Source organism: Castor canadensis, chromosome 11, assembly GCF_047511655.1.
Source record: "Castor canadensis chromosome 11, mCasCan1.hap1v2, whole genome shotgun sequence".
Taxonomy (NCBI): Eukaryota; Metazoa; Chordata; class Mammalia; order Rodentia; family Castoridae; genus Castor; species Castor canadensis.
In genome coordinates this window covers 85,885,422-85,901,539 of record NC_133396.1, presented here as the reverse complement: position 1 = coordinate 85,901,539, position 16,118 = coordinate 85,885,422, and the positions used below count along the sequence as shown (strand labels likewise).

Below are 16,118 nucleotides of genomic sequence, written 5' to 3'. Positions count from 1 at the left end.
GCCCCACTGCTAGCCAGCCAGATTGCCCTCAAGTTGAACCAGAGGTGAAAAGCTAGAAGAACACAAGGCACAGAAAATAAGCCTGCCATGTTGGTTTTAAAAAAAGAAAGAAGAAAACACACACAAGCTGGAAAACCTGCTGATGCCTCCTGGGGACTTAGCAAAAGGGTTTCTATTTATAGGTTGTACTGCTTATAAATTGAGGACAAATCAGGCGGCATGGATCAGCGTGTGGCCTATGCTGCCGTAGGAGGTCAGAGTCAAATGCTGGGGCCCGGTTTTAACTAATGGGTTAGATACTTCCATGAGTTGTAATTACTTAGACATGTAAATGAAGGAAGGGCAGCTCCTGCTCCTGCCTTAGAGGCCTGGGGAGCCCTGCAGGGTCATGGACAAACATGACCTTACCCTTGTCAACCTCACCCTCATCAACTCCACAGGCTCAGCTGGCCTTGTGCTTGGGAAAAGGCTGTGCCTTCCGGGCCCTGGAGGCCCATCTCCAGGAGAATCCGATCTGAAAGTCAAGCATGTGAGTCCTGCCTGGTCCATCTGACCTAGGATAAGCTAAGCATATATTCCCGGCTGCTGGACCAACATTCAAAAATAGAATGCTTGCCCTGGGTGACCCACCAAGGCTCAGGGCTCCCTCAAGGGCGTCCTTGATCCCAGACTTCCTCTTGAATCCTCTGCACACCTGCCCCTTGATCATTGCTCCCTGTTCCTACTTATCTTGTCTTATCGGCGTTAAAGACATCTTTAGACAACCTGGGAGCTTTACTGATTTTTTTTCTACATTTAATGACATTTATTTTCTAAATTAGTCTTTAATGCAGAAAGAAAGGAGAGAACATGAAAAAGCGCAAACTGAAACTAAAACACAAAATCATGTATTCTTTTAGAGATTGCTATTCTTAACATTTTGGCACATGCATTTCTAATTCTACGAAGACACTAAAGTCTTTGACTCTCTTGCTAGACTTAGCACTTTGCATGTCTTATCTAATTCACCCCACTTAATGCTTCCAGCAATCCTTTGTTAAAAGAGTAATTATTCTCCTCTTTTTACAGATGAGGAAATTGAGGCCCAGAGAAGTTACACAACCTGCCTAAGAACACATAGCTAGTAAATGATGAAGCCAGGATTAACTCCCACAGAGTCAGACTCTGGAATCTTAAAATATAGTTAGAGATAATTTTCCTTTTCTGGGTGTTTGTTTGAACATCTTCAGTAACTGTGCAACTGTTTTAGGTTACTGTTCAGCACTGGAAGATTCCCAAATGGAAAGAGCAATCATTCACTTGGTTCACAATTCCCACACCTGGATGAGACAAAGGCATAGGATCAGGAAGTTAAGGGGCTGGTACTTTATGGGTTCCAAGCTCAGGAAGAGCCTACTCACCTCTCCTCTCAGAACTTTTCTTTCCCTCAATGCTTAGCTCTAGACTGACCTAGAAGGGATTGCAGTTCACACTTCCTGTGTTGTTGGCTGTGGTCCATGTCACACTCCAAAGACACAAATCACTGAGGGAGTGGCCACCTTGGACTGAGAGTGGCTGAGTTTACACCTGCTCAGATGAAAGCAGGTAAGTAGAAGAGGCATAGAACAGAGGGTTAACTCAGCTTTCAGTAAATATATGATTCTAGACATATGCCCCCATGCATTTTATGTAAGGCAAGTTCAGGGTGATCCTTGTCAAAGAATTTCTTTTTCCATGCTCCCCCCCCAAAAAGTCAACTTTAGAATGTGTGTAAGCAGAGAATTCTTCCAGTTCAGTAAAATAAGATTTAATTTAACTTAGACTATTTGGTTTATCCCAAATCTCACAGAGGCACTTGTTATCACAAGAATAATTTTTTTAAAAAGTGTATTGGAACTGAAGTCAGGCTGGGAATCCTAACACCGCTACTCACTTTGAAGTGTTATACTAATGAGAAGGAATAAACTATTGGTTTCCTTCTCCCCTCAGGAGATTTTTTTTTTTCTCGCTAAGCTACAGTCCCAAGTCTGGATAGCCTGGCAGCCGGTTAACGCCTGGGCAGCAACTCAGAGCTGGCCCAGAGGGAATGTCTGTAATCACTTCTGCACCATCAACCATTCTATCAGTTGGTAATGGTTTTCTGATCATTTAATGTGACAAGCTCTTACACTGTGCCATTCTGTTTCTCTGGGGTCAGTTATTGCTCATGAACCTGTACTTGGGGAAATAGTAACCAGTCATTCTGACAGGAATGCAGTATTCTGATTTGTGACCCTTTGGTGGGGCGAGAGGAGAATGGTCACACACCACTGCTCCAGAAGCATTCTGGGAGTTTTGCCTTCAGTGATTAAGCAAAATGGCAGCTTCATAGATACTTATAGGGCTCAATATTATTCCACTGGGAATTCTCTTATCCCCTTTCCTTATGTCTCTAGTAGCAATTGTCTCCACCACATTCAGGATTTTGTTTATGCTGACTAAAGCAGGTCACAGGAAACTGATAAAATATACATTAGTCATCCCCAAATCTTTTCCTTACTATCCAAAAGGGCAGAGGGGAAAAAAGCTGACAGAATACCAGAAAAACTTTGTTAAGTATGTAAATATTGGGTCTCAAACAGAATTAGTCTTTCATTTCATTCTTTCAGGAAGCTTCTGCCACATAGAAATCAGCTGGTATTCACTTGTGTCTTCTGCACAAAAAGGAGATAGTCTGTAAAAAGAAAGAATAAGACTCTCCAATAGGGCTACAGTATTTGTGTAAAATCACTTCCAACTCTCACACAACAGGAGAGAAACCTTCCCTCCCTTCTAGCTGCTGAACAGATCAGACCAACTGCATGCAAGTTTCTTATATTAAACACCCAGTCTCACCTATTCCTAGTTGGATGTCCAAGTGTGCTATTTGTCACTTTGAGGAGATGACTAATCATTCCAGAATAGCTCCAGCCTCTCTAATCATAAACTCCCAGAGACTCTTGCTGCTTGTTCCATTACATATTTGTATTCCTGTAGCCATAGGAGCCTAAGGGTGAAGACTGGAGTCAGGTGCCTGGGTTCTAGTCCTGGAGGTATAGCTTACTAGCTTTATAATGTAGGGTAAATTATTTAATTTTCTGTTTCTCAATTTCCTTATTTGTAAAGTGGGGACAATAATAGTGCCCAACAAATGGACTGATGTAAAAATTAAGTGAGTTAATTGACGTGAGGTGCTTAGAACTGTGCTTAATAAATATTACCTATTATTATTAGATTGTCCTCAATAAATATTAGCCTACACAAGAATGGTAATGAGATGGGAACCAGGGGTGCTATCTTTGTTGTAATGCCGGCTGAGGACTAAGTATTCAACAACCTATATTAGAAGAGGAAAAATTGTTCATTTTTTGTCTTTTAAAGCTCATTAACCCTTACTCCTCAATCTAGCTCTTTGCTGAGGATCGCAACTGAACAATGATTGAGTCTTCTCTGGGGCATGTTCTTACTGGCCATGAGGGCTACCAGAAGGAGCACGATGGTTTCTGGAGTATATTAGAGTTGTCCTGAGTGTAGCTCTTGTTTGAACAGTCTGGGAGGCTGATCTGCAATCTTTAGGAGGAATTTAATCCTCCAGAGGCTAAAAATCTGCTGGCTTCCTGGTCCCAGGGATGAAACACACAATCTCAGGGTGGTGAGGTCAGAGAAGACAATGTGTTTGCTCGTTAAACCCTCCTTGATAACAGGCTGGGTTTGGGCATCTCACCCCAAAGCTTTAAAATTCCATTGACAAATCTCTCAGCATATCCTCTAGCTGTCAGACTAAGACCTGAGCAATCAGCCCACTTCTCAGACACCATTCCTTAAAAGGCTAGTGGTAATAGCTATAAGACCAGAGAGCCTGTCTCCAGCTCCATTTGTGACCTCCCAAGTGTCCCCTCCCTTGCTTCACTCTGTAGCCCCCCACTACAACAGACACGTAAGTGGCCAAACTCTTACAGCAGTGCTAGAAGGCAATGGGGGCTCTTTGGGTCTCAAGCAGTGAAAGAGAATTGTTCAAGGTCAGAGAGGTAGCCACTCACAGCCAGAAATAGCGCTCAGGGCTCCTGACTTGAAGTCTCCTGTTCATTACTCGAAACCACGCCACTTCCCTTTGACTGCTAAGTGCATCTTCATCATAACACGCAACCTAATCAAGCCCCTAAATTGAGCTGATGCAAATGTAAATATGGTTTCTCGAAACACTCTAGCAGTAATGTTCCATTCTCTCTGTGCTACAAATCAAAGTAATGAGCAGTCTGGTTTTTTTAATTTCTTTTTGTATTAAGGTTTTAATAGAGAGATAATCATGGGATTGGAAAAATCCAAGCTGCTATGATGAAACACTTAAAACTCGGAAAGAATAAATTAAAATTAGGAGAGAAAGTTAAAAATCACATAGAACAATGAATGTAATATGGTGGGTGGGAGGGAAGCATCTAGGTACAATTCTAAAATGTTGACCTTGGTCATTATTACCTCAATTTCTGCCTATCTCGTTTTGGAAATAAAGTATCTGGGGATAAATCAGCCGTCTTTCAAGAAGAAAATAAAACCAAATAAATTAACTAGACATCTTCATTGACAAAAGGGGACAAAGTTTCTTGAAGAACCAAAGTAGAGCAAAGCTAAAACCAAGACAGTAAAGGATAAGCAGAGATAGAATCACATGATGTGGTGAATGACAGCAGTTAACAAGACAAAAGAACTTTCTAGAAGGCACCAGAGCAGGGCTGGGGGAGTGGCTCAAGTGGTGAGAACACCTGCCTAGCAAATGTGAGGCCCTGAGTTCAAACCCCAGTGCAGCCAAAAACAAACAAACAAACAAACAAAAAAACCCAGAAGGTGCCAGAGCAATAATCCTAAGAAAAGACAATCTGTTTAGAATTCATCAGGATGAAAAATAAAATTTGGCAATATAAGTGTGAGGAAAGTGAGAAATGGAAAGAACCACCCTGATTAGTGTGATTACTGGTCTGTGGACCAGCAGCAGTGCATCACCTAAGAGTTTGTTAACAAGGCAGAACCCAGGTCTCACACCAGACGTGCAGAATGAGAATCTGCATTTGAGCAAAATCCCCGATCAACAGCACATCATTAAAGTTCGAGGAGTATGCATTTGATCCCTCTCAGTGAGTGTATTTGAAAAAGGGAGCAAGAAAAACCAGGATGGAGAACGAGAGGAGTCATGGGAAGGCAGAATCTCCCACAATGCATTTGTGCCAGCGAAGAAGACATTACAAATGAAAGAGAATAGTAGTCAAGGGAAGTTAAACTTGGGAGTTATTAGTACCAAGGCACATGAACTCATCAGAATAGTTGCAGTAGCTGGGAGAAAAGTTTAAAAGTGGAGAAGACTGCAGGGTTTACAAGCTGCCTGTGGGTGCCTCCCCAGAGACTGGAGGTGAGGAAGCCGAGAGCAGCTGTGGAAGCAATCACAGGAGGAGCCCTGGAGTTGATTTATCATCCAGACCACGTCTTGCCAACTAACAAATACTGATTTGGATAAACATCGAACCCTGGGAGAGGCACCATCTCCAATTAAGAGATCACAATCCATATAAATAAATGGCAACCAAAGGCAACTGCAGTCTGCTTAGGTAAATCCCAGTGATTTCTTAGGCATTCATTACAGCTACTGGCATAGAGGAGAGGCTGCGATATCATGAGGCTTCAGGCCTTGGCTAGGGAAGCCCTCCTTCTCAGGATGGGCTGTGTCAAAAGGTTAGCTCTTCTTGAGTTAGGACCTAGATCCAAGTAAACCGATTGATCCCTGAACTTCTCACTGGATTTACATTTTTGGCTCCAAGGAGTGTGTTAGGACAGAAGGAGAGAAAGGAATATATACTAACCAGAAATGTTATCCAAATTAGAAAAAATCTGAGGAACGTGGCAACAAGGAGTCTGCAGTTCTGATCACAGGCACTCCTTCTTAGTGCACAGGTATGAGAGGGTCGGGGAGGATTGGAAAAAAATAGTTAGAAGTTGATTTAATCAAGAGTTCGGGGCTGGCTCACTGAATAGCCCTCTGGCATATAAATATTGATCTAGCTCATAGAACCAGCATAAGGCATTTTAGCCCTTTACCAAAGAATTTTATTCCAGAAGTTTCTGGAGGCAGAGTTCAGACATACCATCATCCTTGTACAGAATCTGTCTGCTTCTCTGATGTGGAAACACACTACACCAGCAGAGCAAACCCACAAGAAGTCTCTGTCATGCAGACACACAAAGAACTGGATGAAAAAGTGTTCTGCTCTCTTGGAGCAAGGAGAAAGAGCACATAAACAACTGCAGTTCAAGAGTACAATTCACAATGTATTCATCCATTCAACAACTGTCTTTGAGAGCTAACCCTGACTATTACTTCATTAGATTCCAATAATAAACCATGAACATGGAGGACAGAACTCTTGATCTGATGGAATTTACAGATGAGTTCATTTGGACAAAGTGCTAGATTACTCTGCATGGAAAGGTCTGGGGAGGTGGAATGAAAGATAATGAACTGACAAAACCAAGCTCTCCAGGTGGAGCTGGTAGGGCAGTTTTGTAGATACAGGAGCAGTAAATGGAAACACAGGCTCCCATTGGGTTAGGAACAGAACAGCCAGTCCCATGTGTCCAATAAGAATGTCAACAAGTGCATGACTTTGCCTCTTCTTTCCCTGTTCTTATTCCATTTCTCCAAGATGCCCAAAGTGTCTCCCAGATACTGAGTTCTTCTAGGGTGCAATTTAAAAAATCTCTCACAAGGAGCGGCATGCCATTTTCCAGCATTACAGGTAGTTAAATGACATAAAAATATTTGTGTGTCTAGAGAGAGTAGGACCAAAGAAAATTCTTTCTGTCCCTACTTTGGAAAAATAGTGTGTAAATACCCACCTGGTGAGAAAATGGAAAGCAGTGCTGTAAGGTCTTAGAAGACTAGTGATTTAAATGGAAATCTAACACCATTTGTGTTTGAAAATAGAATTAAGTGTAATCTTACTGCATCATGTACTTATTCACTAGGTCTTCTCAGAAGTTTTTATGGAGGGTCTCCTTTGTGAAAAGTGTTATTCTGGGCACTATAGTAGGATACAAAAGTTAGAGAAAATAGATTCTGTGGATCTCTGGGGGATTAGCATCCAGTTTGAGTGACAGTAGACACACCAGAAAACACATCGGAACATAGCACCTCAAAGGCCAAGGAGAAGAAAATGTTTAATACATTCTCAATGGCTAGTGGATAGACTTGGTCCATAGGTGTTGGGTCAGATTGAATTCTTAGGATGCCAGTCCCAAGTTCTCCCAGGACACAGTGACTCTTTCCCCCAAATTTCCCACATCTTTTGTGGCTACACCAAGCTTAGTCATCCTGCCTTGAGATAAGATTGCAAAGATGGTCTGTGATGAGAAAACCTGAAAATTAAATTGTACAACAAAGGAAGGGTACACCCAGGATGGCCAAAGGGAGAGGTCGAGATCAGTTTTGTTTTCAGATAAGATTTAGTAGAGAGATCTTGAGTCAGTCAGGCAGAGAAAAAAGAGGATTAATTTTTGCTTTGAGAAATAATTAACTTATTCATGAATGGATTGCTAGTTAGAGACATATATATGTAGAAAGGAGCAAGGAAGACTGTATCTGAAACCTGTCAGACAGGGAACTTGCTAGTTATGTGGACTTTTCTCTCTTTCTCTCTCTCTCTCTTTCTCTCTGTCTTCAAGAGCAGAGATTTTTCTGGGTCAGAGATTCTCAATTTTTTCTTTATTCAGCTTCTGCCACATTTCTCCCACCTCAGAGCTTCCCACATCTCCCACAAGAAAATTATTTCAGTACATGGAGCTTCATCCAGTGCATATTTAAGAGCATCTATGTGAGCTGGCACTCCACAAGTGCTGGAGGCACAGCCAGGCCCCAGGGAGCCCAGACCTCCAGGAAAACCCACAAGGGGCCATTAGCTGTAGGCTGAGATCTGGGGTGCAGTAAAAGTGCATACAAGAGGAATTGCTTCACATGCCAGTCACCCATATCCCCCTCCAGTATCCAAAACAGGTGAGTCTCCTCACAAGATGCTGAAGGCGAATGGGTTTGCAGATGAAGTTTTGCACCTCAGACTGAGATGGAGATCCAATCCTACAATTGCACCCTTGTCTCACACTAATGACCCAATCCTAAGTGAAGCAAGTGGAGAAGACCTCACTGAGCTGTGTGGGCAGGAGGCTGAAGGAAGCTCTGCCAGTGGGCAAGCTGTGAAGAGGAGGAAACAGCAAAGAGGGCTGGTCCATTTGATGGTACGTGTGTCTCAAAGACAGAAGCCTGTTATGAGCCTGACTCTCAATTTATAGACTTTATGCAGTTTTGAAGCAAAGATGGAAATAGCAAGTTCTCTCCAACCTCTTTGATTTTTTCCATGGGAAGAAAAGAATAAGAAGGCAAAGAAAATAGATGGTTTATAAAGGGCAGAAGGAGTTGGCCAAATTTCTAGTTAACTTGGGGAAAGAAACCAAAGAGATTTATCTACACTAATATTGCACTAGTAAATAATAATAGCAAATATGTTGAACACTAATCATATTCCCAACATTTTCAAGGTGGTTTATATGCATTAAGTAAAATTATTCTAATAAGAACCCTACAAGGGTGTGCTACTTGTACACCCATATCATAGATGAAGACGCTGAGTTTTAGGGGATGCCATACAACCAGGAGGAGGAAGAGCCATCACTTAGGGGACCTGGCCATTAAATTATTATTTTTTAATTAAAAAAATCATATGAATCTGGAATACTTAATCTTCTGAGAGTAATGGTGGTTGCAGTTGTACCCACCTGTGCTCTTTGTTTCTCTTCCTTCTGGCATCCCAGTAGATCTTTGGGTTGCAGAGACAGGCTTTGGGGCTGGAAGATGGCTTATCCCACCTAAAGGCTGTACTCTTTTCCCAGAGTTCACTACATGCACTTGGGCTCTGGGGAACCCTGAAAGGGAGGAAACCACAGGTGGATCTTCCTCAAACTGCACCCATGGCAAGTTCAGTATATGTTGGCTTTGCACTGCCAGTGTGTTTCCACAAGGAAGCAGTGTCAATTGAATTTCTGTAATCCTCTACTGGAGGGACACCTAATGCCATTTCCAAGATGCAGTATCTTATTTCTTGCCTGGCAATGGCTTATAAAAATTCAGTGTTACGTAAATCCCTAGCCCCTGCCTCTAGGAGGAGGTAGGTACTGATTTAAAAGCATGCATGTCCACTTAGAAAAGTTTTATATTTCAAGGAGTTTCTTCATAAAGCCAAAAGAAGTCTGCAGTGCTGCAAATAACTTGTTTATTGGGTGACTGCAAATTTGGATTTTTTTTTTAAACAGGGACAAGATTGGTGCATGCTGTGGGACAGTCCCACTTGCCAGAACCTTCACAGCACACTGTGCAATCAGATGAAGGAGTGAAAGTATTGCATGCTGACTCCTCAGTCAGTTTTAGGATATGTAGATATAGTTGTGGGAAGATTAGGGCTGTTCTTGCCAGGACATGTTTAGGAAAGATCTGGCAGGGATCCCTGACCCCATCTTTCCCTCTGTCATATTTAATGCTCCATGATTCTGGGCTCTTCCCCCAAGCCCAGAAACGTGCCTCTTTTTCCCACCTCCTGCAAAGAGCAAACGAACTCTGGACGTCCGAGTGAGTACAAAGTCTCACACTGGGCAGGAGGCTCTGAGCAGAGAAAAATAAGGTAGACAGCATCAGAGCTGCTCCAAGACTTTTGTTACAAGCCCCAGGGCCTGGGAGAATTCTCATTTGCCTTGTGTGCCAGGAGAGCCCTGGCCTCACCTGGGGACATGCTAGTGACGGAGGAGGGACAGGAAGGAAGGCTCTTTGGGGAGTGCCTTCTCCTCGATCCACAGAGACATGTAAACACCTACTGATCCCTCGACATGGGCTACGTCATTGGTTTACTAGTAACAGAAGTAAACTTTAGCATGGGAAGCCAGCCTCTGGCTCATTGGTTCTGTATATGATCTAAACTGTGAGTCTGATAGAGAGGGCACGCAGAAGATGGGAGGCTGTGAAACTCCTTCAGCGTTGGCCTCATTCACTGAAAAGTTGCACACAAGTGGGGGTCCATAGAAGAAATGTGATGTGAGGCTGACAATGTGTTCTTTTGCTTTCTGCAGTCACAGAGTAAGGCTATGTGCATACTGGTGCCTGAATATCAAACTAGAAGGTGAAATGTGACAAGCACAGGACCCATTGTCCCCAGATGAGAGGTCAAAGCTACAAAGACAGTGTCAGGGTGTGCAAGGAGGTCTTTGGTCTTATGACATAAGATGGCAGTTAAGAACCAAGGAATGTTCAAATATGTGAATTAAAAGGACAGTTCAAACTCATTTGTTTCCCACTCAATGCAGACAGCCATCCTCAGACCCCAGGAAGTGGGTCTAACAGCCGTGGCTGGGGCAGCTCCAGCTATCAGGGGTGCACTGAAGCCACTGATAGCCTAAAACCCTATATAGATCTTTCTGAACTTGAATCACAGTCTTTCTCCCCATAACTTCATTTATTGGTCCTGACTGCTTTCTCTCCTATAGAATAAGTCTAAATGCCTCTTCTTCACAGCAGATCTCTAGGTATTTGAAAAGAGTTACAATTCTTCCTGATTCGTAGGCTTGTTAGCACTCTGTAACTTCTCCCCAGAGGTTCTTTTCTCTCTTTCTCCCTTCCTCTCACATATTCTCTCATAAGCTGTCCTTGTTTTGTTACCCAACTTTCCCTTTTTCATTTTTCTTCATATAGAAAATACATGGAATTTATTTTGACATAAGGTTTTCTTCTTAAACCAATTCTGTTCCTAGGGACCTTACTTGCTTACTCACTTTTCAAAGTACTCAAGAATTTTGTCATGGATCAATATCAGTTTTCTACTTTACAGTCTCTGAGATTAGGCTTTTCCCTCTTTACAGATTTTGTTAACTTCTTGCACTCTGTGCAGTTCTCAAAGGTGAGAGGTGGTGATTCTAGGTCAAAGGCACACCTCAGGAAACAGGGTGACTGTGCTTTGGAGCTGAAACATCCAAGCGTCAAGAAAAGTTGGGAATGTGTGTTGGAGGTGAGTTAAGAGAACACAGGTTTCTTCATTCAAGTTAAATGTAGGAAGAAACATTCTTTTTTCCATTTTCTCCAGAATTGCATCCACCTTCTATTTGGTTTGATTTTTGAACACCTAGATTTAGTTTCTGTGGTATAATCATGGTTGGATGGGAACTCACCATGTTTCTGACTACATGTCCTCTATCTTCTTTGTCATGTTCCTTGATATGACCAGTCATCTAGCTGTTGTGACTCCTGCCTCCTCTCCGACATGTCCCCATCTGAATTGTGGGACTTCCATCTCACAAATCCAGCCTCCTTTCTTCTCCTGGCTTCATCATTTACTACTTGTACTTTTGTTCACTTCTACAATCTAACTTACCTAAGGCCTTCAGTTGGTCCCTCTCATCTAAATAAGAAAATCCAAGCTAATTTTTCTTAGCATAAAAGTTATTCCAACTTATCTATTTGCTATTGCCAACAGTCAATAAGTGGCAACTTTGTGCCACCACTTCATCCTGTTTTTCCCTAGTTCCAGTCCCAACGCACATCTCCAGACACAAGAGGTCCCTTTGATGCCCTTTATCTTTCTGTAGCCCATTCCCTCTTTCTGCAATCCTCTTTCCATCTCTGGCAGCTGATCTTCTACTCACCTTTAAAATCCATTAAACATCAGCTCCTTATAAAGTCTTCCTTGACTTTTTTTTTTTTTTGGGTGGTACTGGAGTTTGAACTCAAGATTTCATGCTTGCTAGGCAGGTGCTGTACCGTTTGAGCCACTCCGTCAGCCCTTCTCCCTTGACTTATGCAAGAGGGTTAGTAACTCCTACCTAGGATTCTGCATCATTTTCTTCTATACAAGTTATTTTGTGCTTCTATTTGTTTGCTTGTTCATCTCTTCTTACTCTTCACTTGGCTGTAAGCTATTTCAGGCAAAGGACTCATCTTACTTTACCTTCCTCTCTCCAGCACCATGCATGCTACATATAAGGGCAAAGTAAGAGGATGAAACTATTTAGTAAGAGTTGGATGATCTGAGACTGAATTAGATAGAGTAGAAAACAAGTAGTTGAAACTTCAGGCTCTAGGATGGACCACCTGGGTTTAAATTGCAGTTCTGCTATTTCTAGATGTGTGGCCATATAGAAATTGTTTTGCATCTCTGAGTTTCAGTGTTCTCCTAAGTAAAATTAATAGAATGATAGCACTTTATATGATTATTTGGTGATTTCTAAAATAGATTTGGTTTATTTCAAGGTAGATGCTTATTATTTTTGTGAGGGGTCTCCCATGGTTAAAAATGAAAATACTAGGGAGGGAAATCTAGAGGTGAATATGAAATGAAAATGAGGAAAGATTCATTTGAGAGATTAAAGAAAGGGCAGTCTTACTCTATCCAATTTGTTTTACTGCGTAAAACTCCACACATTAATCAAATTTATTACTTAAAATCTACATACTGCTCTCCTTAACTATAGCCTGAAATAATCTGTCCATTGATTTTATAGTTATAGACAGTTCAAAATATGTCTTTCACAGTGGCAGGTGCTTTCCTGTGGAGCACGATTCACACACTAGGGTCCCATGGCATATAAGTCAAGGCATGGAGGAAAACACCATTTGCCATGTGGACCCAGAAAACAAGAGAAATCCTATGTAGGAATGTTACTGAGCGAAGGAGACATGGAAGCATGGCTGTTTGGCCTCACAGACCACAAAAACAGGTCATTGAAAGTGGGGCAATACAATTAGGAGTCAAGATTATTTCACCAAGTTGGAATATTGTATTGATATAATCAATATAATGTGAGTCAAAGTAAGCTAATTGCTGAAACAGTCCCCAGAATTCAGTGACTTAATGGTACTTTATTTTTTGCTCATTTCACACTCCAATATGATTTATGGGAAAGCTAAAGGAGATTGCTTCATGACCTCATTCAGGACGAGGACTTCTTCAACATAGTCACTGTGCCATCCCTTAAGGCCTGGTTTTCTCTTCTGGATCCTGGTAGACAAGGAAACAGAGAGCATAAAGGATATCATGGGATTTTTGACTAGGCTTGAGTTCTCATTCTATTGGCTAGAACTCAGTTACGTGGCTACACATAAATGCAGAGAAATCTGGGGGGTGGGAGTGAGAATTGACCATCTGTGAGCCCAGGAGGAAAATGGAAATAGCTTAAAGAACAACTTTTCAGTCTCTGCAACAAGAGGTAGAATACAAAAAGAGAGTGAAATGCAAAGCCCTAAATTTAAGTTAAAAATATCAACTTCACAGATATAGGGGGTCTGCCTTGACTAATTCTTAGGAAAAAAAATACTGGGGCTAGAAAGAAATATGGGGTACCAGTTAACCATAAAATTACTTTTACCAATAACATTTTGTCTTTAAAAATAAATGCAATATTCAAGTTCATTAATAAAGGAAATGTGAATAGTAGAAAGAGCAGACTGTCTTTACCTCTTATTCAGCCATATATCCTTAAGTAAGATACTTAAATTATTGGAGCCTTATCTATGTCAGTTATAAAATAAGGCTAAAACTGTGCTGTGCATCACTTAACTATTGCCACAATTATGCACATAAAAATATTTTGGCCAGGTTTGTGACTACAGCCCCTAACTACTTGGGGAGTGGAGATTGGGACAATCTCGGCTCAAGGCCAGCGCAGGAAAAAAGTTCTCAAGACCCCATCTCAATCAATAAAAAAGCTGTGCATGGTGGCATGTGCCTGTCACCCCAGCAGCATGGGAAACAGAAATAGGAGGATCAAGGTTCAGGCCAGTCAAACCATAAAAACAAGACCCTATTGCAAAAATAGCTAAAATAAAAAGGGTTGGCTGCATGGCTCAAGTAGTATAGCACTTGTCTGGCAAGTGCAAGGCCCTGAGTTCAACTCCCAATACTGTTCTCATTAAAAACAAAATTCAGCAACTTAGAATAATTATTAATTTTTATTATGAATGTGTAGGTTGGCTGTGTTAACTTTGCTTCAGGCTGAAGGTCTGCAATTACATCTTCATAATATTGGTGTTTATTCTGGAGTTCATACAGAAAGAATAGCAACTAGAATACCTGGGAAAGCAATTCTCACAGAGCAGGCAGAGATGCAGCAGGGAGAGTGGGAACACGCCATGCCTTTTAAGGTCTTGGCCAAAAATTAGCACACATCCCTTCTACCCCTCCCACCAATTCCTTTATCCAGAGCAAAGTCACACAACCACTATATATGGGGTTAGGAAATAAGCTCCATCCATATAAGTGAGTGATTTGCAGAGCCAAATGACAGGGACTTCTAGTACAGGTGAGAATAATCATTCAATCAACTACAGTGACATTTGGGTTTTTTATTTATTTATTCATATGTGCATACATTGTTTGGGCCATTTCTCCCCCCACCCCCCACCCCTTCCCTCCCCGCCACCTCGCTTCCAGGCAGAAACTGTTCTGCCCTTTTCTCCAATTTTGTTGAAGAGAAGACATAAACAATCATAAGAAAGACAAAGCATTTTTGCTAGTTGAGATAAGGATAGCTATACAGAGAGATTCCTAGCATTGCTTCCATGCACATGTGTATTACAACCCAAATTGATACAACTCTACCAGACCTCAACTTCCCAGTCACCTTCCCATATTGACCTCTGTCGTTTTAAAGTTACTGTATTAGCTCCTCTGCAGTGGAGCACTGCACTTTCAAGTTTTGGGTTTCCTACCTATCCCCATACCTCCTGTATGTGCTCTCCCTTTAGCGTGTGACCCAAGCCCAACAACATTGCTGTATTTGCCCTAGATCTAAAGTCCGCATATGAGGGAGAACATATGATTTTTGGTCTTCTGACCCTGGCTAACCTCACTCAGAATGATGTTCTCCAGTTCCATCCATTTACTTGTGAGTGATAAGATTTCATTCTTCTTCATGGCTGAGTAAAACTCCATTGTGTATAAGTACCACATTTTCTTAATCCATTCATCAGTAGTGGGGCATCTTGGCTGTTTCCATAACTTGGCTATTGTGAATAGCACTTCAATAAACATGGGTGTGCAGTTGCCTCTGGAGTAACCTGAGTCGCATTCCTTTGGGTATATCCCTAGGAGTGGGATTGCTGGATCATACAGCAATCTATGTTTAATTTTTTAAGAAGTCTCCAGATTGTTTTCCAGAGTGGTTGCACTAGCTTGCATTCCCACCAGCATTGTGTGAGGGTTCCTTTTTCCCCACAGCCTCCCCAACATTTGTTGTTGGTGGTGTTTTTGATGCTGGCTACTCTAACAGGGGTGAGGTGGAATCTTAGTGTGGTTTTGATTTGCATTTCCTTTATGGCTACAGATGGTGAGCATTTTTTCATGTGTTTTTGGCCACTTAAATTTTTTCCTTTGAGAAAATTCTGTTTAGTTCAGTTGCCCATTTCTATATTGGTTCATTGGTTTTGGGAGAGTTTAGTTTTTTGAGTTCCCCTATAGTGACATTTGTAAGATTGTGGTGATGATTTAAAAAATATATAAAGCATCCATTCCCATTCCCATTTCTGGAAACATCAGGGCTCAATAGAAACTGGACGTATGACAATGGTCATAATGATATATTCAGGTCTTGTCAAGTGCATTCTCAGTTATTCGGAACACATCAATCAACTTTGGTTGCTCCCTTTAAAAAGAAGTACATTGACAAGCTAGATTGCAAGGAGCAAAAGTTGTATACGAGGGCCTGGATATCTGGAAACTTTTGAAGGAACTAAAAATAGTTCAAACAAGAGGGACACATATAAAAAGCAAATGCACCTAAATATAAGAAGGCCTATCTCATTGCCAAGAGTACACTTTTAGAATAATGGAAGGAACTGCCAGCCTGTGGGAATTCTCTTGGAGTAAAATGGTTAATGGGAAGCCTATGAAGAAATCTGATGGGGAGAAGGCTGGCAGGGTTCTCAGCTTGCTGAGCATAAACAGGCACTATGGAAGGTGAATAGCTGTGAGGACAATTATTTTCTCCATAGATGAACAGATGAGCTTTGGAGGAACAGGTTAGGTGGTCAGGGCAGAACTGGACTTTCTGTG

General features: G+C 41.7%; 1 protein-coding gene across 3 annotated transcripts in view; it reads left to right on the top strand.

Annotated features, from left to right (window-relative positions):
• The window catches only part of Brinp2 (BMP/retinoic acid inducible neural specific 2), a 94,914-nt gene that overhangs the window by 48,801 nt on the left and 29,995 nt on the right, over positions 1-16,118 (top strand). The window lies entirely within an intron of this gene.